The 27,059-nt window shown below is 38.7% G+C and overlaps 1 long non-coding RNA gene across 1 annotated transcript; it reads right to left on the minus strand.

Annotated features, from left to right (window-relative positions):
- Positions 1–488: 488 nt before the first annotated feature.
- LOC122461437 lies at positions 489–6,795 on the minus strand. Its single transcript, XR_006283323.1, has 4 exons — positions 6,301–6,795; positions 4,344–4,412; positions 2,544–2,754; positions 489–1,802 (listed from the first exon to the last, which is right to left on the minus strand). It is a non-coding gene; the product is annotated as an uncharacterized LOC122461437 (long non-coding RNA).
- Between the last annotated feature and the right edge of the window lie 20,264 nt (positions 6,796–27,059).

Genomic DNA, 27,059 nt, shown 5'->3' on the forward strand with positions numbered 1-27,059 from the left:
TTTTTCTCCTATCAACTCTCTGCTGCTCCCTCTCTCTCTTTTTGGCACCTGCCAATACTCACTTCCTGGCAGATCTCACCTGTCCCTCTCCTGACTGACTCCAGCTATTCTCTAAGGCAGCTCCAGCTCACAAGGTCTCTTTGATTCACCCAGTCCCCTTCACTCTAGGGCCTAAGTGCCTTCTCTCTAAAGCCTAACTGGGGCTCATTGAACTGTCAGAGGTACATTGGCTCTTCCCTCTTAAAGGCCAGTGTCAGCCTATGACAGGTATAATTTGGCACCTTTGTGTACCAGCTCAGTGCACATTGTTCCACTGACTTAATTTCATTTTGTTGTAGGTTTGTTTTGGTCCCAGTCTCATTCACTTTAGAAATTTTTAAAATATAAATTAAATTACTTTCTAAAAATCTTAAAGGTTTATTGATATTTAATTTATCAATGTAATGTACTGTACTTCATATTTTAGATTAAAAATTCACAAGGCCCAACATCACTTTTATCTTAATTAGCCAATGTGTTTGACAGAATGACTTGTTATTTATTTATAATGGAGCCACCTCTTCAACTATAAGGAGGGCTAGCAAGTGCCATGATGCTGATGGTAGAGAAAGGTGCTGGGGTTACATTCCATTCATTGTGGTGGGCCCTTCTGTTTTATTTTCAGTGATTGTCACAGAGCTCTTATGCCCGCAGATAAGATTCGCTGCCAGAGCTATTGTTCTGCCTCTTTTTATTTAGCCTGATCTTCAATTATAAGAGATACAAGAGGTTCTCTTCCTGAACATGCTTATGTCTAACTATGAACGGCACTGCAGTTTCTTGTGGATATATGAGGGAGAGGGATTGCTGGTTTGTGAATCTGGGCCACAATTATGCAGTTCACAAACAAGGACTATGACATTTTCCTCCAAACTATACATGTTGACTAATTCATAGTTTAACTTCCATAACCATATGCAGGTTTATTTAATCTACAAAACCATCTGGCTTGCTCCTACAACCATTACATTCAGTCCATTTTTGTGTGAATTTCTCTATTCATTTGGAAGTACAACCTCGTTTACAAATGTGAGTTTTGTCTTTATAGCCAGCCTATTCTAGCTGTATAAAATCTCTGAAGCACTTTGAGATCACTGGATGGGAAGCATTACATAGATGCTCTCTATTTTTATTATTTCACAAATTAGAAATCAGATATTCATTCAGTCTCTTATGTCTTCTTAGAAGTACATAGAGTATCATTGCATGTCTGAGATACATATTGACTTTTCCATATTGCACTGAAGTAAAGGACTCACCCGATAAGACTTAGTGCTATGTATGTTGCAGGTCTAGAGCACAGAAGTTATATGAATCTTGATCCAGCTTTCTAAACATGCAGTAGATCTATTTCAGAAGTGTTTTATTGGTGGTATCTGACTAATACTCCAAAAAGTTCCCTCCAGATACAGCCAAGTGTTCTCTCACACAGTAGAGATTCCATTATCAAGGGGCTAGGAGACTCAGAGCTAAACTTCTCAATATTTTACACCATAATGTCCTCTATTGTTCCCGACATGCAAATGCTGGATCTGTTGCACGGCATAGAATGTGTCAAAAGGAGTTCCAGATTTTAAAAAATGAACATTTGTCAGTGGTTATCATCCAGTGGTGTATGAAATACCTCAGTACTAGAGAGCTGTTAGAGAAGATGGTCTTGCAGTTAAAACTCTGGTCTGAGATATGGGTTCAATTTCCAGGTCAGGCACAAAATTCCTGTACAGCATTTAGAAAATCATTTAATCGATGTCTCAGTTCCCCATCTGCAAATCAGAGACAAAAAGAATGGGAGAAAGGAATTATTGTTGTCTTGTCTATTTATGTTGTAAGCTTTTTGGAGCAGAGACTGTATTTTGCTATATGTTTGCACAGTGGGGCCCTATTCATTGTGGGATCCGTAGGTGCTACAATACAAATAAATAAACAATAATTTTTAATGGTGATCATTATGGTTTCCTGTTTAATGCAATATCATAAAATGTTTATATAAACGCTCACTAATATGCTAAAGAGAAAAAAATGGTCTTCACAAAATGTCAAGAAAATGCTTACACCTATCAAGTTTGATTTAAAATTCTGTGCTGCTTCTTCCTATGCTTCAGAGGAACCACTGAAAACATTTGATACTTGATACCATTGATTCCCATGCGTCATGTTAGGTGCAAACAAAGATACGTAGGAAAAGCATGCAGTTTATTGATTGGAGCAAATTGGCTCAAGCTTACATGCATGCTTGTATGAGAACAGTTGAGAATTTTAAGGTTATACATAAGTAGCAACTGGTTTGTCCCCAAGCTTTGCATTTCTTATTGAAATTAACTCCAGTGGTGAATTTACAGGAATTATGCACAGCATCTTAATATTAAATTACCAGAATATCTTCCCAGAAACATTATACGTAAGTTATATTTGATAATGTTTTGTTTTACTAAACTTCCCCTTTGCACTGTAGCTTAATGACGTCCAGCTTATCACATTTGTTAAGTTTACAATGGTTATAATACCTAAATCTCCCTTTTGTGATGTCAACTGAAAGACAGATTTAGAAAAAGATTTGAGTTCCAGAGCCCCCAGATATATAGGATGAAATTGTTGCCCAGGTGAAGGGAGTAGGAAAGATTCAATCCTGCAGAGTACAAAGTTACTGGGAAAGTGGTTGCATCAGCTGGTGATAAAATTAGGTTCCTGCTTTCTTGCTGCAAGGAAATAAAATGCCTGGGGAAGAAAAGGAAAAGAGAAAGAGTACAAAGAATAAATACAGGCAGTGTAATATTAAAACAGGATAGCTTCCTTGGTCTCACTAGTAATGTATTACATGCAATGAACTAGTGAATTATAAAGCATAATAATGCAAAAATAATGCACTGAAATGTAGAAACTATTAGAAAACCAACATTTTACAGCCACCTACCCAGTGATGAGCTGCCAAAATCTTAACAACCAGTTCCCTCTTCACCCCATGAGGGGGTCGTGGCCTGCCCCCCCCTCGACCCCTCCCCCATCCACCCTCTCCCCGTCCCGTGACTGCCCCGGATCCGGGCCACCGTAGTGGGTGCTCACTCCGCCCCGCCCCTAAGAGCCAGAGGGACCTGCCGGGGGGCGAGGTGGGGAGTCCCAGCAGTGCTTACTTGGGGCAGCTCCCAGGAAGCATCAGGCAGGTCCCTCTGGCTCCTAGGTGGAGCCCCCACGGAGAAAATTTGGTGGGTGCAGAGCACCCATCGGCAGCTCCCCGCCCCTCGCTCCAGCTCCTCTCCACTCTGCCTCCGCCTCTGCCCCTGAACGCGCTGCCCCACTCTGCTTCGCTGGCTTCCTGCGAATCAGCTGTTTGTGTGGGAAGCTGGGGGCGGGGGGGGCGCGCGCAGGAAGCCAGGGGAGGGGGGGGGTCGAGAAGCAGGCGGCAGCTTCGCGCTCAGGTCCAGGGAGGTGGAGGCGGGGCAGAGCGGAGGTGAGCTGGGGCAGGGAGCAGTTCCCCTGCGTGCCCCAGCTGCCCGGTTACCTGCTGCAGCATGGGTGGCCCTCCTTGTGCCCCCCCACACCCCAGCTCACCTCCGCTCTATCTCTGCCTCCCTGGGCCTGAGCGCGAAGCCACCACCTGCTTCTCAGCCCTCCCATGCTTCCCACGCGAACAGCTAATTTGCGGTAAGCGGGGGGCGCGTAACTCAGGGCTGGAGGTGGAGCGGAGGTGAGCTGGGGCAGGGAGGGGAGCTGGACCCACCAAATTTTCCCCATGGGTGCTCCAGCTCCGGAGCACCCACGGAGTTAGTGCCTAAGGCACCACTTTTGGCCAGTTATAAAATTTAGAAGCCCTTTTAGAACCGGTCGTCCCGCACAGGGCAACCAGTTCTAAAAGGGCTTCTAAATTTAACAACCGTCTCCAGCTCACCACTGCACCACAATTGCACCACACAATTACCTCAGGTAGAGTCATGGCTTACACCGAAAGGATTATGCAATTATTTGTCAGCCACCCAACAGAAGTAAGTTTGTAAGAAGGATTTGAATAACAAGGTGGAGGAGATTTGGCAAGCAAGTCTTGGGTAGGTGTTTATGTACTACTATAGAGTGGGGAATGTTAGGAAGTGCTAACTTTTTCATGGTGAGTCTATACTTTGCAAAGAGCAAGTCAAGATAAATGGCCAGATATACTGCCCTACATCTAAGCAAGGATGTCCCATTGATATTAATGGAAGCCCTTTGCAGGGAATATGTGTCGATAGGACCCTAATATGAAGAGTAAAATTATTTTAAAATATGTTATAGCTTTTATAATTTTGTGGTTGTTAGAAAGTAAAATTATTATTCACCTTTGGAAGAAGACAGAAAATCTCCTTCAGTTGTATTTGTAATCTGATTCTGTCATATTTGGATACCAACTGGGATGTCAGAATAAAGAGTTAAATTAGAGACAGAAGGTGTGTGAGGATAAACTCACTTATTCCCACTTATAACCTGTGCAGGATGAATTCCAACTAGCCTGTTTCCATTTGTCTTAGGAAAAGAAAAGCAGTTGAGTCATTTTACTTCATCAGTGTTATGCATTTTTCCAGTTAAAATGAGAAAGAAAGATGGGAGGGGAGGGAAGAAATAGAGAGATGCAAGGTTCACAAGTCACAAATCCCTTTGAGGGGCTTGCGGTTTTACTAAAATACGTATTTAACAGACTTTCATACATCTGAAACATGCAAGAGTATTTACATGAATAAAATTAGCACATTGTTTCCCAGAAGAAACTCAGACAGTCTTCTACTTTGTTGATTTTATTTTTTCTAAAAATTGTGCAGATTTCTTCCACCTCAGATTCATAAATTTTATGAAAAAGGAATAGCCTCCATGATTTAAATGAGAATGTCAAGTGGCTGGTACGTTTCACAGTACTTAAAAAAAAAAAGACTTCTGCATTTGGAAAATGCAAGACAGAAAATACCAAAAAATGAACGATGTGACTAAAGAACCAAAGGAATTAAAAGGTACATATATGGATTTTATTAGTCCACACTGCAGCTAATTCTACAATCTGTTATGTTCATTAGTCAGACCACACCTACTTTCATTGTTACTATTCCAGAATCACACCTCCAAAGGGAAGTATGCTAATTATACCAGATCTGTTGCTGATGGAGTAGCTTAGCACACTAGGGGGTTAGCAAGTGCAGTCTCCTCAGTACTCCCTTAAGATAGCAGTTTGTTTCCCACTACTGCTGCTGCTGAGGGCAGGAATCAGGATTCAACACATTTTCAGACCTGTCTGAACAAAAGGGGTCAATCTGCAGATCCTTTGAGGGCAGCAGTGGCCTCAGCCTTCCTTCTTATTTTGGTCTCTTCCTCCTTTGAAGATTTCTTCTGAGGGGGAAATACATTTGTGTTGATCTGTAACGTATCTGACTTTTGCTTTTTAATAAAGTGATAGTATCTTCTGTGCTAGCATGTTCTAAGGTTGAATTTAAAGCAACTGTGAATCTCTGTGAAGGCTTTGCAGCGAAGATTCAGCTTTTAAAAGCTGATTGCCAATTTATGCTTATGCCTACAGCAAATCTTCAACCTAAAGTCCACCAAACAATTCTGACCATAATCGATGATGACCTAAGAGCAAAATTCCTCTATGGAGCAGGAAACTCGGGGCACGATAAAAGCTGAGTGCATCTGCTGCCCAGGGACAAGATTCTAGAAGCCTGATCACAGATAACTCTTACGCATTGGGGAGCAAAATTATATATGGTGGTCTCTCTGCAATAGCATATAGGAGGATAGGGTTTGGAGTGAGAAGTGTGAGGGAGTGATGGATGTATTACTATGAGAATTCAGCAGGCATTTCTCTATGTTCGGGGGTGGGGGATTTTGCTGCCTAATTTCTTCCCTCAGGCCTTGCAGATCTACCAGAGAACAGCCCTGTTATTCTGATTTAGTTCCAGAAACAGAATTAACCCCTTGTGATCTAGTTTAGCATAGTTATGGGACCTATTCTAAATAATCACTTGTAATTTTCCCAAACCTGCATCATCCTGATGTTCAAGTGCATTTTACAAGTTATAATACTCAGCACTTATATACTACTGTTCACCTTCAAAGCAAATTGCAAACATTAGCTTAATTACAAAATTATGTACTGTAAAAGAAAATGAATCATAACTCTTAAAATGTACTTAGTTTTTAACCAAGCAGGAAGAAATCCCTGGTGCTTGGTGAAGTTTATGCACAGAATATTCCAAAATATTTTCTAAAGACCCTGGAAAAACACAAGAACCTTTCTGCAGGAATAGCTACCTTATCACAAGTCTTTAATAGTCAGGCTTTGTCCACAATTAAATGTAAATAAAAACAATTGATAGTGAATATTACTCCAAACTTTAGTCTTCTGCCTCATTTTCTAAATGGGAAAAACTAGGTTTTAAAAAAAACTTCAAACCCTATGCTATATAGTTGTATGTTCTAATAGCTATGTAATAATTATTTCCACACAGAAAGAGTTAGGTTGAAGTTAACAGTACAGGTATGTGAATCAACAATTTAAGTATATGAGTTATTCTGTAGAAGAATTACTTTGTTATTTTAAATAGCTCCAATATAGAATAGTGAATAAAGACTTCTGAAGAGAAAAGAAGTATAGAACATTTCTTCCCCTCTAGAGAGCCTTCTTAAACCTAAGAGAGCAAATAACCCCCAAACCACAAATGAATCAAATAAACTGAAAGAACACCTGGGACCACTTTTATATGGGATCTTGTTGGGCCAAATTGGGGTGGAGTAATAGGAGGGCTTAGTTCACCTGTGACATGCTTGGGCTCTGTTTGAGAGTATAAAAGCCTTACCTGAGAGCTCAAGGAAAGATTATGATCAGCTAGGTGTTTCATCTAGAGAAGTTGTTTTCAGTAATAGTTTTCCTAAACTTTTTTTGAATAATTAATAGGGGTTTTGTTTAGCGTTATCTTCTAAAGGGTTGTTTGTTTTGTTTTGTTTCTCCCTTTTTGGCTCTATTAGTAGAGGGTTATATTTATAATAAATGGTTTTGATGAGTCTTAAGGGTAAACTCTATTTTTGTATTTGACACTTTTTTTTTTTGTATGGTATAAACACTTCAGCACAGAATACCTGTAACTTTGCTCTCTGTCATGAGCTCCTCTAAGAGGCAGTTGTTCATGGTGTGTGGTCGCCTTCTTTCTTCTTTTCCCCTTCCCATCAAGAGTCTTAACATGCCTTTTGGATTTTTCTGTTTCCCTGTATGAACCTTTTGGGGTGAAAATCCTCATCTCTGGCTTATCAGCTTTTGCTTGGAAGCCTATTTCTGTAAGGAAAAGGACTTTAAAAAAAAAAGTTTGTCTTTGTGAGTTTTGATATCTTCTAAATACAAAATAAAAAAACCTTGTAACTCTTGAAACCGAACTTCAATTCCTTGTTTTCATGTAAGCTATAGCTTGGGCTCAGCAATATTTAAATCTTAAAAAATAAATAAATTAAAAAAATAGGAGCTAATACAAATGCTTTCAAGATTATTTGACTTTTTCTTTGAAGACTTAAGGTTTTTTTTTTTGTTGTTCTTTAGAAGAAATTCTGCTTACTGGGAACTACTAGCACCTATTTAGATTTTCTCTCTCCAAAATAACAAATGGTGGTAGCTGAAAATGATCCATTCCATTAATTTTAAGGTGCCAATCTTGTAAGCGCTGTCTATGGGGCTACTCGTGGTTGCAAGTATTATGCCCAGTAGTAAGTGTTTCAGGTTGGGGCTATAAAGTATGATAGCAAAGGGCAAAGAATGCATTTTGTGCTAAACAAGTCTGTAACTCCCCCTACCCGCCCAGGTATTAGTCTTGACTGAATTATCAGCATCCTATACATCCCGCTAGGGATTTCACACCATCAAATTGCACTGGAACAATAATGGTCCTGATGAGGTTGGACAAAATTGCAAAGTAACCAGACATAAGCAGAGTATTTGGAATTAACTGTAGATGTTAAATCTGATCTGATGGCATTGGTCTCAGTAATTTGGACAATGAGTAGAAGAAGAGGAATAGGATTTGTGTATAATATGTGAGCATTTCTCAACCCAGAGGGCAGTTTTTTCACATTCTAAAGCCATGTGGGGTTCCTCCTGCTTGACTGTTCAATATATTGTATTTGTACCAACGTAATCTGAAAAACTAAGCAAATGGAGTGGAAGTTGTTTATGAATATAATGCAAGTTTGATATTTTAAGACGGTTATTTACTGAGCATTTGCTGATGTGGGTTTGTTTCACAGAATTGCATATTCAGGTATATTATAGTGGTGACACTCAAACTGCATTGAGTTATGTCAGCATATCTACGCTAAAAGTTTAGGGGGGGTAATTATTTGTTTCACACTATGGGTATATAGTCTCCTCTTGATACACAGGCATTAATTTAGGATCCTGAACCTGGGCTTTCTGCTCTGATGCCTGCAGGGGATAGCACACTCTGACTCTGAATGACTCTCGTCTCACTAATGTTCAGAGTGGCATTGACCAGCTCCACAGGGAGAGATGTCTAGTCCTCTTCAGCTGGGAGGGTTGAACCAGGGACTTTGAAAATTATGAGCAAAAACAGAGGGGAAATAAAGGGATCCCACTGAAAGAACAGATATTTAACTCTGAATTTCTTGTCCTTTGTAAGCTTAAGAGAGGAAACTAACCCTATTTTAATACATATTTCTCATTTAATTAGACATTACACATTATCAATGAATACAGTGAATGTATATAGATCAGATTACTTACACTTAAATGAATGATTGATTGAAGGGATGATGAATACCTTTTATCTAATCAAATTTGGGCCAAGTCGTGTTTGCTTTACTTAGATGAGTAAGCCACTGAAGACAACAAGTGTACTTGCATGAGTAAGGCAAGCAGAACTGGGCCATGTGTGTCTGATACTTATATCCTAAGGGCAGTAACTATCTCTAGTGTTCCTTTGTAATATTTTGGACTTTATACCTGATTTAACTAATTAGTTAATAGCCTTTACTCAGAAATGCTCCTAGCCTTCAGGTTTAGTGTGTTGATTGCTGTCAGAGCATATTATTATCTTTTCTGACTGAACAATTCATTGCAGTGTAGCTATTGCATTTTCATTTATTAGAAAACCGCTTGGATTCTTATTAAAAAACAAAAACAAATGATTATCCCATATTATCTGGTTAAGCAGCACACATTTTAGGTATTTTTGACAAATACCCAGCTTTTTCATATAGGAATTTGGGAAAACATTAGTACTTACAGTGTAAAGGACTGTCAATAAGAGTAGGGGGAAAATGACTTTGCTATATTGTCTAGCACCTGTTTGTGATCTCACACCAGTTTATATCAATTTAATTCAGTTAGCTTCACTGGAGATACTTGCAGTTTACATTGGGGTGAGTGAGATTAGAATTAGGTTGCCTACATATTGCAATATTCAAAACAAAATCTGTCATTTTAAAACAGAAATTTGCCACAAAGGGACACTGTCTTGTAGGCACTGGCCCAAGTTTGACTTTCTGGGCAGTGCATCCCATGATCATTCTGAATACAGACCTTTATCTAGCCACCACCACTAATTCCCTGTGAAGGAAGGGCAGGACCAAGACTTTGTCTCCTCTGTGTCCTAGGGTAATTTTACCCTAGCGGATGGTAGGAGGGAGCTGAGTGCGGGGACTGCAGTAGTATCTGAGTCATGTTTCTCTCCTTTCCTCCTCATACATCTGCATCTCACACTCTAAATGGAAGGGAGGCTTGGGAGGGATATGTAGACATAACCACCTACCTGAGAAGCTGCAAATCACTTTATTACAATAAAATGGAAATAGTCACACCTAGTAACTTTCTCTTGGTGGCTCTCTAACTTCCTCAGGCACGGCTCTCTGTCCTCTTTCTGCAGAGCTCTTCCAAAGACTCATTTGTCGTCACCCAAAGACATACTAAAGGGCCAGTCATCTCCCCAAGACATTGCTAGACTCTGTGTTCACTTTCTCTGTTTGATACTGGCGTCAGCTTTCCTGCCACCACCAACCAAATGGCTCCATGGGTCTGCCAGGCTCCAGACAGGGTCCACAATGAACAGCTCTGCCCAGTGTGGAATATCCCTCCCATTTTAACTTTCCTCTGTAAAGAAAACAGAAATTCCTCTGTGAATTTAACATTGTTTTAAACATCCTTCTAGGACAATAAATATTACTATTCTCTACATGAATATCAGTATTGAAATATGGCTTCATTCTTCCATAGTTCAACATCTCTCCTTTTACAGAAATGTCTTCCTAGATAATTAAAATTATATCAAACAAATATGCCTACATATCAAATTTATCTTTACATAGATTAAACTACTATATTGTTAGATTTTGCCTGTTGGTCAGAACTATTAATATATCATCCAACACAAATGATTTTAGGACTAAAATTTGTTATGTGGATGGAGTGGAATACAGGGGTCCCATAGTTACTCACCACATTTTGAGGGCACCATGGCTGATATTATGGCTGTCCCAAGTACCCGTAAGAGATAATTGATTATTTTTTATTAGTAGTAAGGAAAAACTTAGATGCTCCAGCCAAGATCTCAGGGCCAGTTGGTCTAAGCGCTGTACAGACACATAGCAAGAGACTATCCCTTACAAGCTAAACAGAGACAAAGGGTGGGAGAAAGGGAGTATTAGTATCCTCATAGTAAGATAAGGAACTAAGGCAGGGAGATTAAGCAACTTGTCCAAGATCATACAGGAAGTTTGTGGCAGAGTTGGGAATATAACTCAGACCCCTGAGCCCAAGTCTAGTGTCTTAACCACATAACTATACCTCCTCTCTGGCCATCTCCTTTGGCTTTCTCACTTATTTAGATTATTGAAACCGGATGGTATAGTGTTTGACTCTGATTATCCATTCTTCCTGGTGTCACTGTTTCTGATACTTTATCGCTGATACCTAGCTCGGTCTCCTGTAAGTGAAATTCAGCCTTCAGGACACTGTATCCATGTGGACTGGAAAAGTAACTTACATCCTGCTCCCTGGTAGTAACTATACTCAATTTTTCAGGATGATCCTCGAAAGATGGGCTATATCCAACAGCAGCTTTCTTCAACTGATGTCTCATTGCATTACTCAGTCCTAGTATCTTTTTTCTTGCCTCATTGTTCACTTTGCACACTTTGGGTGTAACATTCCTTCTGAATTATCATCTGAAACCACAAGTAGTTAAAAAGATTTTGGTGAAGTTCTCTTTGAACCCATTTGTCTCTTGAGTTTCAGCTTTTCTATAGGACCCCCTACTCTTTCCTTTTCTACAGTATAGATTGCACACCCTACACCTGAGTTTCCCTGGCCTACCACATTCAGACAGAAAAGGAGTACTTGTGGCACCTTAGAGACTAACCAATTTATTTTGAGCATAAGCTTTCGTGAGCTACAGCTCACTTCATCGGATGCATTCATAATATGTTACAACAAAAAGACTTTGAGAACGGACTCCGGCGAGGGACTGCTGGATTGGAATTGATTTGCAGACTGGATGCAATTAACTTGGGCTTGAGTGGAGACTGGGAGTGGATGTGTCATTTCACAGAGTGAAACTATTTCCCCATGTTTATTTCCCCCCCCCCCACCCCCCACCATTCCTCAGACGTTCCTGTTAACTGCTGGAAGTGGCCCACCTTGATTGTCGCTACAGAGGGTTTTCTCCTGCCGCTGCCCCCCGGCTCTCCTGCTGGTGGTGGCTCATCTTGAGTGATCCTTGCAGTGTGTGTGATGGCACCCATTTTTTCATGTTCTGTGTGTATATAAATCGCCTCACTGTATTTTCCACTGAATGCATCCGATGAAGTGAACTGTAGCTCACGAAAGCTTATGCTCAAATAAATTGGTTAGTCTCTAAGGTGCCACAAGTACTCCTTTTCTTTTTGCGAATACAGACTAAAACGGCTGCTACTCTGAAACATTCAGACAGGTTTCTTATCAGGTTCCTGTTTCCTAGGAATAAACATTGATTAGAGGTTGAAAGAAGCTTTCGCTCTTGATGTTAACTTTTCTGTTTCTTCAGTCATTGTTTCCACTGATTCATGTAGTTAGCATGACTATTATCCTCCTGGTTGTGTACATAGTCCAAAAAGTTAAATATGGATAATCTCAAAGCAGAAGTGGAGTGTGATTCCTTTTTTCATGCTTGTTGCAGCTATAAGTGCTAGTTGGGTTCAACAGTCCTTCTAATTTGACATTTATTCCTCAGTCAGTATTTGTAATATTATTAAATATTGCTCTGAATTTTTTCCATTGTTTCCTTGCAGTTATAGGGTGTAGCACAGGACCTTTCATCCAACTGTATTCACAAAAATCCTTGAGTATTTGACTCTCAAATTCCCTCCCTTGGTCAGAGGAGATCATTTTAGGATATCCAAAATAAAGATAAGATCACTGAATATTTTTTCAGTAGCTGCTCTGCCTGATTTACTGGTGGTTGGCTAGGACCGGTGTAACTTCAGTTACATGGTTTGTTACCATTAAAATATATTCATATTCCCCATTTTTAATGTCTAGAATCAGGTAATCAAGGCAGATGAGCTGGTTTGGAGTGGTGGTGATAGTACTCTCAAGAAGGCTTTCATCTATGTATTAGTTTTTCCTGTTTATTCACTGACAAACATTACTAGTATAATGATCTAATAGAATCTCTCTTGTACCAAATGAAACATGTGTTCAGTCCTGAGGAGAATAGTATTGATATGCAAATACTGGTCATCAACAGGTTATAAGTTCCAGATAACATAAACTGGGTTTTGGATCCTACCTGTTCATAAACAAGTCCTTCCTTACAATAATGGGTGAGATCTAAGACTGGTATCTGGAACCCTACACATGGAGTCTCTTGTCATCTATGTGTCCTACTGAACAATTAATTTCTACCCTGCCGCTCAGTTACTCCCCTAAGGGTGCAGTTCTCCTTATATATTCCTTTAAGTGAGGATGGTGTGGATTCAGGGAAACCTGTCCTCTCTCTTACATTAGCAGTTGGACATATGCTAGAAAAGCAAGGTAGCACATTTCCCCCTTCTGATGGGCTTGTATATCTGTCACCAGAGCCATCAAAGTATCCTTTGAACACTTTTGTTTATTTCACAGCAACTTGTATTTCTCCATATCCGGGGTGCCTGAGAAAGGAAATCTGTGTCAATGTTGGCTTTCTTAGGACTATATTTAGATGACAACATTGACATCCGGCTTTAATTTTTAAAAATGTCTGGGTATATAATGTCTCTAGCAACTATGGATATGAGGAAAACTTAAGTGTCAACAGAGAGTGTATGCCAATGCAATGTTGTTTTCCTAACTCCACAGAGAGCATAAAATATGGCTGATGTGTGAACTCCCTCCATTCATCCCAAAGGGGTGTTAAGTCAGAAACCTAAGGATGACACATAACATGTTGACAATGTTAACCATTTCACTGATTATTTTATCATAAATGTTCCAGCTAATGTACTTGTCCCACAATGCTGCCCATGCATCATCAGATAACAAACCTGTCAGCCTGAGTCCTAACCACTTTCCTTCCATGTTGGTGTATGTCCTTGCTATATACCTGGATGTCCTCTAACAATGAGCTAAACTTATCATCAACAGAGATCCCATCAACACTCAGGTATATGTCCCGCTACTGGTTTGCTAGTACACAGGGTGGGGAAGGATTATGCCAATGCTCCTGCTAATCTTTTCCATCCATGTGCAGAATGAATTTTGTTGCGTGCAGTTTGTGCACCAATATCGAGGTGATGTGAGCCACTGGTAGAAACAACAAACCTACTTAAAATATATATTTTTTAAAAGTGGCCATAGGGTTAATTACTCCAGCCAGGACAGGTTAGGAATTTTAGAGTTCACTACTCAAAGAATTAAATTTTAAGCATTAGAGAAATAAAATTATGAAGCGCATAGACCAGTCAAAAAACTAAAATAACAGCTCTTTAATAATAGAAGAAAGAATAAAATTGCAGAGAATATATGTGCATTGCAGGAAGTACCAAGAAGTAACAACTACACCACAAGTAAGTATTTGGGATGTGAGTGTGAAAGAGAGCGTGTGTGTGTGTGTGTACATGGGTGGGGGGAGGAGGACACACTGACATCATGCTGATTGCACAGCAAGCAGGAGAATCCTGGGAGCAGCTTGCCAGGGGCTCCAAGGCAGAGGGCAGGAGCAACACGGCTGCAGAGTAGTGGTGGGGAGGGGCACCTGAACACACATTGCCGTATGTCTGTGGTTCTGCTAATCAACTGCACAGCACTTGATTGACTCTTGGGTGGACGTGCAGCCACACAGCTTAGAGAGGACACAGACTATGACTATAATCAACTACCGCCCAGATAACCTCTTTACAGCTGTCAGCAGTGGTAGCCTGCCTGCCATTATTGTGCTGCCGAGCACAGCCAACCAGGCTATGGCTACCTCCTGTAGCAATGGTGGGAGGAAAGGACTCCTTTCATTCCCTCTCTCTCTAGCACATCCCTGCCCACAGCCAGCCAATATTGGCCCTCAGCGTGTAGTGAAATCAAAGGAATAATGAATGGCAAACTAAGATACTTAATTTGTGTTTCACATCTCTCACTGAAAAATGCTGTGGAAATGAGATCCAATTTTATTTTTACGAAGTAGCCTTATAATTAGGGTTTTGAAATATAGTATAATATGGTTATAAATATGGTAGTTATAATATACACATTAGATTTGATTAGATTTGGCACAAGGGACATTTTCTTTTGTATTAGCAGGGCATTTAATTTCAACTTCACAAAAAGCAGCTTTTGCAATTGAAATCTGTTGACTGTTCACAGCTCTCTAGTGCAGTCAGCAGCAGCTCAGTGGAGCAGGGTTGGTTGCTCAAGATTTCTGAGTTCTAAAGTTGTCATTTCAATTTTTCTGCATTTCATTTTAAATTTGTTTTTAATGGCATGGTTACACTGTCCAGAGCATAAATCTCAAAACAGGATTTGCATTTAGAATGCTATAAAATACAACATTCCTTCGGGTATACTTATGAGGGGACCATATACCCATTCATATAAATCAAGATAAGAATACTAAAGCAAAGCAATTTGATTGGGTACTAAATTCAAAATGTTACAAGACTGTGGTCTAACAGCCACCAGGAACTTAAGTCGGGCTGCTTATACGGCACTGACTAGAGTGGAAAATTAAAATGACAGGTTTAAGAGATAAAGACAATCCTGTTCTTATTCAGCGTTAGGGTTCCTGCCATTTTATCTAGGTTATGAGGTGTAATGTAATATTACATACAAATCTAATATAAACATTGACACTTTTATAGATATATCAAAATGATACCATTTGATGTAAAATAAAATGAATTACAACCTTGTAAATTCTATAATTTACTCTCTTATGGGTATACCCCCCCTGAGAGGCATAGAGCAAAAAGTCTGTAAATTTTACCTTGTGTACAATCAAAACAACAAAATATAGTTTTCAATTATGGGAGATAAAAAGCTGCCCTTAGCTAAACTAATAAACAATGTCATTAAAAGCGTATGCAATTTTAATTTAATGAATGTCTGAAGTTTTTAAGGCATTCCATTTCAGGTTAACAGTTCTCTCAGACGCACCCAGTTCTTCTGTTCCTCCATTACTCTTTGTCTATTTTTTTTGCAATATGATTTTTCCCCTCTTTAATTCTTGCAAAAAGTTATTTTTTCCCTAAGCACTTCTCTGATTCTATCACTCCCTTACATCTTTATAATTATCAAGAAATCCCACTTGAGGCTACAATAGTTGTTAGCAGATTTTTAGATTTCTCTGCCTTTAAAACAATGCAGCCTCCTCCCACCTCCTCCTTATAATGACATCAAGAAAGTCTTTTATGGATTGGAGATATTTGGCAAGTAACTGCATTCCTTTCCTATCAAGTTTTACAGCTTTTATATAGCCAGTACAGCCCATTTAAACTCATATTCATTCTATACATACTTGCTTTTGGTGATATTTCTTTTCTGCATACCCTCTTATAATTAGGAAGTAGGCCCCTACGGGCCCAATTAGCCAACATGTGAATGTAATTATAACTCTTGACTTTTTTCCATGTGTGTCTGTGATATGAGTTTGACCATGCACAGTGTGACCTCCTCACAAGGAAAATTCAGCCCCATATAATTTGGGCAATGTGCTTTATTCAGATTTATAGTAGATTTATAGTTATGCAACAAATGCCGTATATAAAAGTAACTTTTCTTGTTCCAATGCCACATTAAAGACAGTCTCGTAGTTTCATTTAGACATACATTGTCCAGTGTTCTTCGGTATCTATATATTTCCATTGAATTAACATTTTCTGTGGCCTCGTTAATGTGCCAATAAGATCTTGGTTTATTCTCCTTGTTGTTTTAATATTCAAAGTACAACCTTTATGCTATTTCAGTGTGTTTGGCTGAGGTAAATAATTGGACAATGGCAAGTTCCTGTAACCTCTAGATTTTGAGATAAGTAAGGTTGTTTCAATCCACTCCAAATTTCTGCGGTTCTCATTTCCTTTTCATATTTCTATGATCCTTTTCACTGTGTTGGAAATAATTCTTCTTTCGAGGATCTGGGGATTTTTCCATTTTATTTTCTTTTCTTTCCATGATCAACTAAAATCTATAGTGAAAAAGTTCATTTTATCATCTAAGGAGCATTGTAAATTGCACCCATTAACTGCAATGGACTTTGAAACACTGGTTCACAATTTCATATTTTCTAGTCTAATCTCCAGTCACCTATTTTGTACTGGTCTCCTTGCTATATCTATCAGCACAGTATATATTTCAAAGTGCTTCACCTAGACTGTGTGTATATATACTTCCTCTAGTGAGAGTTAAGACTGGTCAGGCTTAAGGATGATCAACATATGCAGAGGATAGGTTCCACCAGAAGAAAATTGACAGTTTTTTTTGCTTTTCAATATGAATCAACACTGAGTATTCTGTAACTTGTGTGGCAGTGGGGGAGAGGGTACATTTGTTAGCAAACAAGCCAGTAGTTTAGTTCAGAAGGAGAGGAAAATAATTAGAATTGTTTTTTACAAGAAGTTTACTTCTAATGATATGTTGTACCACACAGGCAGGGGAAATATATCATACCAAACACTTGATAATACACTCTAGCCCACAATCCTGCACTGACAGTTGTTAAAAAGGTCTGTTATTGAGTCTTTCCTATGAGTGGTTTCTGTGATTTCGTCTCTAAGGACACTTGTTCATAAGCTTATGAGCAAGTCTAGAAATAGGCACTGTTTAAATTGTCTCCTCTGAGATGTAACAAACTGGCATTACGAAAATGCTTGGCATATCGGAGTTAGTTATGGTTGGTACCTTCCATTTTCATTAAAAATGAAGCACTGTGGCAGATGGACTTCAGAGATATTTTCAAGATTTAAGCGCTGGCCCATGGGAGGGCTCCAGTGCAAACAGTCCTTTATAGAGTTTCAGGGCATGAGGAGAGGGGACTGGGCCAGCCTGATAATCTCACACTTTGTTCTTTTCATTAATTTGGTGTTGCAAAGTTTCATTTGGACTATATAGAGCAAGTCATTTTACTGGGTAAAGTTTGCCTCTTTTCTGAGTTCTCCTCCCACATTGAAAGTGAAGTAAATAATGTTAATCAGAGCAAGGTTTTAGCCATATTGTGCCCCGAGAGCAAATGATATCCTTTGGGTCAAAATTAGTTTCTCAATTAAGGCTCGATCCTGCACCTGTTGAACTCAATGGTACTACTGCTATTGACTTCAACTGATGCAGGATTACCCCCAGTCCTTCTCCCCACATTCTCCCACCCGTCCTATCAACCAAATTCATTATTTTTGTCAAGACAACCTAACACATGTGCAATGGTAGCTGAGTATAAAAAGGAAAACACATTTAAAAATATTGCAGAAAAGGCTAATATCAAACAACTTGACTGAGTTGCGAAAAAGGCTAATATTATTCTGGGTTATTAACACGAGTATTATATGTAAAACATGGAAGGCAATTGTCTAGTTCTACTCGACCCTGCTGAGGCCTCAGCTGGAATATTGTGTCAGGGTTTGGGTGCTACACTTTAAGAAAGATGTGGACAAAGTGGAGATAATCTAGAGGAGAGCCATAAAAAGGATAAAAGGGTTTAGAAAACCTGACCTAGAGGTTAAACAAAATGAATAGCAAACAAACCCGGTTCACAAACTAAAAGTAGGCTTCAATTTGTTGTTATAAAGTGTTTGATTTTAACAAATGTATAAAAATAAAGTATTATTACTAATTATTATTTGTGTTGGAGCCCTAGTCATAGACCAGTAGCCCATTGTACTAGGCACTGTACAAATAGAACAGAAAGATGGTCTCTGCCCCAACAAGCTTACAATCTAAGTATGTTTGGGAATCATTTGTCAACAGCAAATATGGAAAAATTCATGTAATAGTATGAACATTTGTACTACCTAACTTGACTAGATTTGAACCAATGACTTAAAATGAAAGGCCCCCTCTTTAAATTTTTCTTTAAATATAGGGTGATGTTAATTTGAATATAACTTATTCCCTAATTTGCTAAACTGTTAAAGCAAGAGTGATAAAGAGCCAGGTCTAGGACTAAACACATCTTTTCTTTACAGAATTTCCTCTCAGTGGTCTTGGTCATAATATGTGGTGATCACCAGCAATTTTGCTTCCTGTTTGTAAAATTACAGATTTCTTTATTTGGCTATAAAAGAGCTTGTTTTTATCTCTGTAGATCCTCCTAATATTATGCAGTTGGATCAGCAGCAATAGCTATAGCAACAATATGTCTATCAAGAACACAGGAATCAGCAGAAAAATCAAATGCAAAAGCCAGATATTTATCATAATCATTATTAGCAGAAGCATAGGATCCAAAATGAACTCTTACAGGATTTATTTATGTATTTATTTATTTAATTTGAGATAACCAGGATTCTGGATGGAGGGTGCTTTGGATGTTGCAGATCTCCTTGGTGTATTTACAGAAAGCAAAATAAATTCCCACATTGGTTGCATACCCCACTATGAGCCTTTATCTCAGCTAGAAAATAAACAAACCGAACTCTTAAACTGAAATGCTATCTGGTTTTTTTTCCATGGCTCCCATCATGATTTGTGAATATTTTTCTCTTCTGCCCCCCAGCAAAAGCTCCCCTATATTTATCTTGTTTGTTCCAGGAAAGAATAGATTTTGTTGGTTTGATTTGGGGTGATGTTACCATGAGCAGGTTGGGTCATAGAAGTGGGTTTTGCATTTTGCTCAGGTGCCAAAGTTCATGGTTATTCTGATAACTCAGGCAATTTTTCATACTGATATCAACCAAAACCAATCAACCAACGGTTTATTAACTTTCTTCTAAACTGAAACTGAAGTTTCATGCAGCTGCAGTCAAGTCAGAAGAGCATATCTAGAATAATACACACAAGAATTGGGTTAACTGAATAAATAAATAAATAAGAACTGCCCAGAACATAAATCAAACAGCTCTAAATGTTTGATTGTTTCTCAGATTTATGTGCCTTTATATTTGTCACTTAATTCAGGGAGCAAAATTAAAATGAGAATATACTAAAGAGAGGTTGTGCTCAGGACATTTCCAAAATAGCCGAAAGGGAAGAAGGAAGTACCAAAAATCTCAAAAGAAAGACCATTCACAGGAATTATGCAGTCTGATATCTTGACTGGTTTTGATATTCATCGCATTAGGGAAAAGTGAAAAAGCATTCATAGTTGATCAACCAACCTTATTTGAGATAATAATACCTACCCACTCCACCAGTGTCTTAGTTAATTTAATTATTAACTAAGACACTGGTGGAGTGGGTATGTATTATTATTATTATCTCAAATAAGGTTGGTTGATCAACTAAGTGATCTGAAGCATGAGGTTCTTTTCCCTGTTATCAGTGCAGACTAATCTGCTATTTTACTATAGCTATCCTATGCTATGTATATTCATGCAGTCATCAGCCCACTTTTAAATTCTACAAAACTAGCTAAAATCAATAAATATGAATTCTACAAAGTAATTATACCTGGTGTAAGGAAGTATCAGTTCTAAATTTATTACCAAGAAATTTCAATGAGTATCCCCTAGCTCTAGCTTTTATTTGACTACATGAGGAAGCATGATTGATCAGTGTTCACTGTACCTTTCATTATTTCTAAACACACATTTATCACGTTTCCTATTTCTTCACATCTCTAAACTAAATAGCAAAACTTTCTCTAAAATATTCTCTTATTGTTGGTTATAAAGGCACTATAATTGCTGATTGTTTCAAATATTTAATTTCATTGTATATAACATGTAACAGAGTAGACTAAAATCTTTTCAGATGCAGTTCTTTGGAAAGTGCATAATGGGAGCATGAGAGCTACTTAGATGGTAATTCACACAGTTACGAGGCTGATAAATTATTCCATTGCATATTTTAGGTTTCAACAGCAGCAAATCTTAAGAAAATGATATAATTTATTGGAGTGGATTCTTTCCCTGTGAAACAATTAAAAAATACATTCATATAACCTTCTCTTTGAGGCCCTTTGTCATTTGTTTCTCAGGCACTTCTCTATCAAAGTGGCACATTATGACCCCATGCTCATAAAACAAGCTTCATGTAAAATGTTGCCATTATTTGAAGAAAGAGTAGGAACATGAAGATGTTCACCTAGGAGGCACTTGTTTGCCAAGTCCTTTAGTCATGCCAATAGGTCCCACTGAGGTATCAGAACGCTGAAAAATGTGAACATCATTTAATGAATATTCATAGATTATAAATATTCATCATTAATTAAAATGTTAACACTAATGGTACAACAAATTAAAATAATGATATTGCAGATGTGTACATGCATCGTGGGATTAATACATTATAGGAGCCATGGTAAGGTTTCAGCTGAATGGGCAGTGTCTGGATTCTTGATCACTGAGAATCAAATTGGTCTCAAATTAAATAAGCCTCTCCAATCCTGTATAATTTTATATATGTCAAGCAGGTTGCTTAGTGGGATAGGTAGGTGACCACCCAAGCCTATTTTAGGCTTGTGTCAGGAAGAATGCCCTGCAGCTGTGCTGCTCAGTCTTTTGACATGCTAATGAGCACAGCTGGGCCCCATCAGCTAGACCTCCTGGCAAGTTGGTTGGAAAAGTCAGCATACCTGTTGTTAAGATCACCAGCGGCAGCAGTTCAGCGGCTGCTCAAAGCATTTGCCCATCAGTGTGATAGCTCTTTACTTGTCTCCAGTCTTGCCTGCCTCTAGGTAACCCAGTTCTGACCTTAAGCTCCAATTTCTGACTTTGGCTTTGATACTTGGCTCTGGCTTCTGAGCTCTGACTCTGGTTCTGACCCTGGGTTCGGACTCTAGCTCTTCCCCTTGGCTCCAACCATTAGGCCTGATTGGCCATACTCTGGTCTCCAGACAGCTTGCTGCATTTCCTTGTTAGCAATGACTAGTCATTGAATTATGGACAATTTTGTATTCTGCCTTGATTTAAACTGCATCCAACCCTTTGCATCCTATAGGACTGCATTGATTGGTTGCCTAGAGATAGAGGTAAGCAGTGTCATGCAGGGGAACTAGATTTGAATCCTATTCTTTTTAGCTCATGCTCCCAGGTTATTAATGAATGCAACAAAATTATCACTAGCATGAAGCCACACCACCATAGGGTGTGGCCATAATTTCCTCAGCTAAGTAAGGTTAGATGTGTTCAGTCAACATGTGAATGTTAGATAAACCCCAAAGTAAAATGGAGTCTGTGGCACTCACATCTGTTGAAAAACTATTCCTTTTCCTACATGCTATCTTGTCATCCCCATATGAAGACATGCTCTTTCTTATCTAAGATAGTGAGTCCCCACTCATGAAAAGTAGCCTCTGCCAATCTGAAATGCCAACATCCCCTCCTCTTTTCAGACACCAAGCCTCATACAAAGAGCACCTCTCTTCATCTGAGACAAAAGAGGCTCTTTTCTCCACAAACAGTTCTTCCTTAAGATGTCCACCCATGTATGTTCCACCTGCCTTACTCTGTGGTTCATCTCAAGAGGTTCTGCTTCTCCCTACAGTTTGTAGGAGGAATCCTTTCTCTCATTCACATGGAATATCCTACATATAGCCCATGTGCTAGTGTAACCCATGCCTGCGTGGTGTGGTGCTCTGTCCCCCTCTAGTGGCACCTAAATCATCTACAGATTGATGATTCTGCTACAGCCTCACCTAAGAGCCATGGGGCTTTTAGCGCATGCAATAGAGGCTCATACACAAAGCTTCAGAGATCCCAGGTTCAATCCTGCCCACCAATGACTGGGGTCTGTCAGTATTGCACTTACTTATTTGCATATAATGTATAGTGGGGTAACAAGAGACTGTTAGGTAAAGCATATGTGTTAAGTCTGAAACTAAAGTTTCAGTGACTACCTTCCCTGAGTATTATGTCTCTTGTGTAAATTAAAACCTCAAACTATTAATGTTTTATTAATGTAGTTTTTTTGTATAGAACATCTTAATATTAACCTATTACTTTTGCTGTTTGTTACTTTTCTTGTTTCTCTCTTATTCTGTTCTTGTATTTAACCCATTCCTCTTTTCCCTTTTAGCATAACAAAACATGGTAAATTGTTAAAGGTTGGGACACAGTTTGTTCACAAAGTTGTCTTTGAGCATGTACAAGTGAGAATTTGCATGCACAATGAGGAATTTTTCACAGATTTTTTTTATGTAAATACCATTTTTCACATGCAAATGCAACTTAAGTGGCAAACTTAGAAAATACAACCCTTATATACTACTTCAGACTTATATTTCTAGCAATGCATCAGTTCTGGACATTGACAAACATATTAGCAAGCAGTAGGATTACATGGAAACACGTCAGGATAGCTCCTCTTCCATTCATGTGCCCTTCATTTTAGTGATTCACATATTTACCTGCACCATAAATCAAATGCTACTACTTTTAGTGCACATACCAAACCAGTTAATGTATCCAGCTCCCACTACAGTTAATGGAAAAATTCCTATAGACTTCAACAGGCCTTAAATTGTAACCCAGAGGTATAATTGTATCAGGCAGAGTGAAGTTAATCATCATTATTGATCATGTTTACTTCAGTAGTGTCTAGGGATCAACCAAGAATGGGATTCCCATTGTGCTAGGCAATGTACAAATACAGCTTCTGCCCCAAAGAGCTAACAGCGTGAATGGTCAAGACAGACATGGAGTGTAACATGCAAGATGAAAAGTGAAAGGAGCTAGGACATTGAAAGGAAAGGGTGAGGGGGACAGGGTGGGGATAAGAGGCAAGTGTGGAGTGAAGCTGAGGAGCAGAGACTGATGGAGGAAAAGGGAGAGAGTTGGAGCAAATAGCCAATCAGCACAGGGCAGAGAAAGTCCAGTCAGAACTCTAGACAGTTCTCTGAATGTCCACGGGTCCCTGCTTTGGCTGCATCCGCTCCTACTGGCTGGAGTGTCTGGCTGGTTCCTCTCTGCCACATGGCCAGGGGTGGGGGGCCAGGAGGTACCTGGTGGATCCTAATCAAAGGGGTAAGTATTTGACACACTATTTAGCAACAGAGTCAGGACTAAATTTTAAAACAATTTGGCATATCTCTAATCTAGATGTCATAAGGAGACAATTTCATTAAATGGTCTGTGTGTGGAATACAAAGCACAGTTTCCCTGCCTCTCTGGAATAATACAGATACATCTCATCAGTGAATGTTAAATGGTTGTAAAATATATGCCTCTAATTTTAGAAATTTTGCAGCTAAAATCCAATAACATTCTACTTTCAGAATCTGAAAAAGAAGCATAAATAAGAATAAATATAGTGATCCATCCATAGGCATTTGACTAGGAAGTAGATTAAAATCTTAAAATACTGCTGAAGTTATCAGGGCAAAAAAAAGTCAAATATAAGGGCTGAAACCAATCAAAGCTTCCAGTGTCAGGCAGCAGTATTTTCTCATGAGCTAATCTGTGCATGTTGTATTTATCATCTAAACAATCCCAGTCCTACAACCAATGATATTATATCGTCAAAAGAAAGGGGAGAAAAAAACTTCAAGATACTTTATCTTGCACTTGAAGGAGAAAATGAGAGAAGCCATTTGCATTTAGCTCACTTTTTAAAAGAAAGGGAAAACAACAAGGGGAAGAGTATCCAGATTTGACATCAACCTCTTTTTTTCCCCCATCTTATTTTTTTTCTCTGCAGCACTGTTTTAATTTAAGAAAGAAATTCCAAATTGACATTTAAATGGTGGCAGGGCAATTCTCATTCTCTCCCTTGTGAAACTACCTCTGAATATGTACAATTATGCTGTCATCTTTAGCGCTCCACATTGGACAGAGTTTAATTATTAATGTGTTTCCCTCAGAGAATGACTTGATCATGTCACAACTCTAGACAAATACAGCTAATGCAAAATCATAAAATATTCACTTGAATACTGCTGAACTGACAGGAAATTAATTCTATGAACACTTTTGATATTACCAGAAAATTAGTTTCAAATGCATAAGACTGAAATAAATGTGTTCATAATTTGCTCAAGGGTAATGCTCATCTTGCAATCAGTTCGGTGTCTTTTTATAAATGTTACAAGTATTCAACATGGCTTTATGATAAAGAGGACAACTAATGTAATGTATTATTTGTAGACAGTATTTTACTTGTAAACAGCAGGGAGTGAAGATTTGCTCTCAGAAATATTTAAACTCTAGCAATATTTTACAATTTATCATTTTGCAATTCTGAAGAAGTACCTATTTTTAAATAGTCCTAGGAAAACTGAAGGGCTCAGGGATTTGGTAATAAAACATGGAAGCCTTCCTTAGCTAAATCACTGGCTTGAGCTTCATTATCCAGATTGGTAGTGTATGAAAGTTGTAATCACCTTGAGTGGTAAAAGGAGAGAGAAAATGGATTGAGATCCTAAATAGGCAAATGTCTTCACCGCAAACAACACTAATGTAGTGGACTTTACAGCCAGTTGGATAATAGAGCAAGTGGTTTGAGACGATCTTCGTGAAACAAAATGGCAAGTTCTGTTTGCTGTTACTTGTGGAGTCATGTTGCCAGTACTTGGCTGACCTCTAGCTCCCCATGAAATATAAAAATGTGAAGTATTTAGCAGAAATAATTATTGGTCTGAAAATTCAGACTGGAAGTTTATTGTGTATTATTCACCATTCATTATTCTTCTGTTTAACATGTTTCAGGTACATGATCAGGGAGCAGAAACAATACCATGTGAGAAATCACATGCTACAAATAATGAATAGTGAACAGCAGTCAGAGTGAACTATTTGGCAATGATCCATAGGCTGAAATTTGTTCTCATGGGCTATCCAGTAGGTAATTCCAAATAACAAGTACATTAATAAAAATAGAGGCTGGTTCAAGAACTATTCCAAATCAGGAAAAAGGTATTTGCAAAAATTACTATTGACAGTGAATAATTTAGCTACTTCTTGGGGAGGTTCAGCAGACAGGCCAAGGATTAAATCTTTATGAGGACTAAACTGTCTTGAGGACCCATTTCTTGTGTAACTCAACCCCACAGTGAAGCCAATGTGCAAATCTTTCAGGATGAATATTACTGAGTTCCATTAGATAGGAAAGTCTGCACTGCAACTGCCTCTTTTGTAACTGTCCAGTGAGGGTACAATTCACTTGTGGGATAGAATGCCAGTGCAGGCATCTCTGCTCCACCTAAGCCCTGCTCCACCTAAGTCTGCTGGCAGAGCAGCCTCAAACTCTTTATGCACTGCAGGAAGGGTAATGTACCAGATTTTGCAGAAGGCCACAGTGGGGATGAAAAGGGGGAGCAGATCCATGGTTGCACAGATCCAGTGGCCTCAACACTGTGCAGTGGACACAGAGGGTCTGCAGGCACTATTCTAATCAGAGTGTGAAATAGCAGTTTCAGGTGGAGCAGGACAGAAACCCCGTATCCAGACTTTAAATTGGGAGTGAGTGGGAGGTTCCACTTCCCAACTGCTTCACACTCCACCCACATGGAGCCATGTGGGTGGAATGGATTTCACCACGAATGAATGCAGGTCTTCGGTCTCCAGTGTAGTCAGTCTGGAAATCTCACAAACAATGCATTTACTTTTTGAAAAGGAAAACCTCTTTTCTACATTTTGGCTGCAGCTTCTGAAACTGGAGACGAGAAATATTCTCCAAACATCTTTCCTGTTCTCTACATGGCCGCATAATAAATACACCATTAAAATATGCAGTATCATTAATGAACACCAGCAGATTGCACAGTTTAACTGTTTAAACTTTTTATTAAAAATTTCAGGAAATGAGTATTCATTATGCTATAATGCTGTTTCCCATCATGACAGATTGAACTAGTCCTCAGAATTAAGATGTCTGCATAATAGAGAAAGTACAGCACTGAGGATATTTGCAGTATGTGGGAAGTAAAAACCGGCAGATTACATGATAATAAAGAAAGCAGATGAGAGACAATAACTATCTACAGCTGTAATTTGTTTTACTAGGTGTCTCAGATGTTGCTGTCACAAGATGATATTTAAAACCCAGGCACCACAAGGAAATGTGAAGTTTACATGATAAAAATAGCTTCCAAACAACTATTAACTTCTCTTGGGTTTTTTTTTCTTTTAACAGGTAAGGTATTTTTGTGTCTAATGCAGCGTATGTGTGGTACTTCTGGCACTTACAGCCAACAACTCTCAGATAAGATACAAATGAAAAGGAACTGGGATGCTAGTCTACACGTATTACACAGACGTAGTGAATTATTAAACATAGTCAGTCTGGGGTTGTCAGTAAGGCAGATTGGCTACATAATATCATTGAAGGTAATTGCACAGAGCGTTGTTTCTCCAAAATGTCTACATTTAAAAAAAAAGTTTCTTCCTTTTAAAAGAAAAAAAAAAGTCTCTAAATTATTGTTTATTACATGGCTGAAACAAAGTCCACATGAATAAAAAGAGATGGCTGTTGAAGGTGACTATGTTGA

The sequence above is a fragment of the Chelonia mydas genome, chromosome 8, assembly GCF_015237465.2.
Source record: "Chelonia mydas isolate rCheMyd1 chromosome 8, rCheMyd1.pri.v2, whole genome shotgun sequence".
Lineage (NCBI taxonomy): Eukaryota > Metazoa > Chordata > Testudines > Cheloniidae > Chelonia > Chelonia mydas.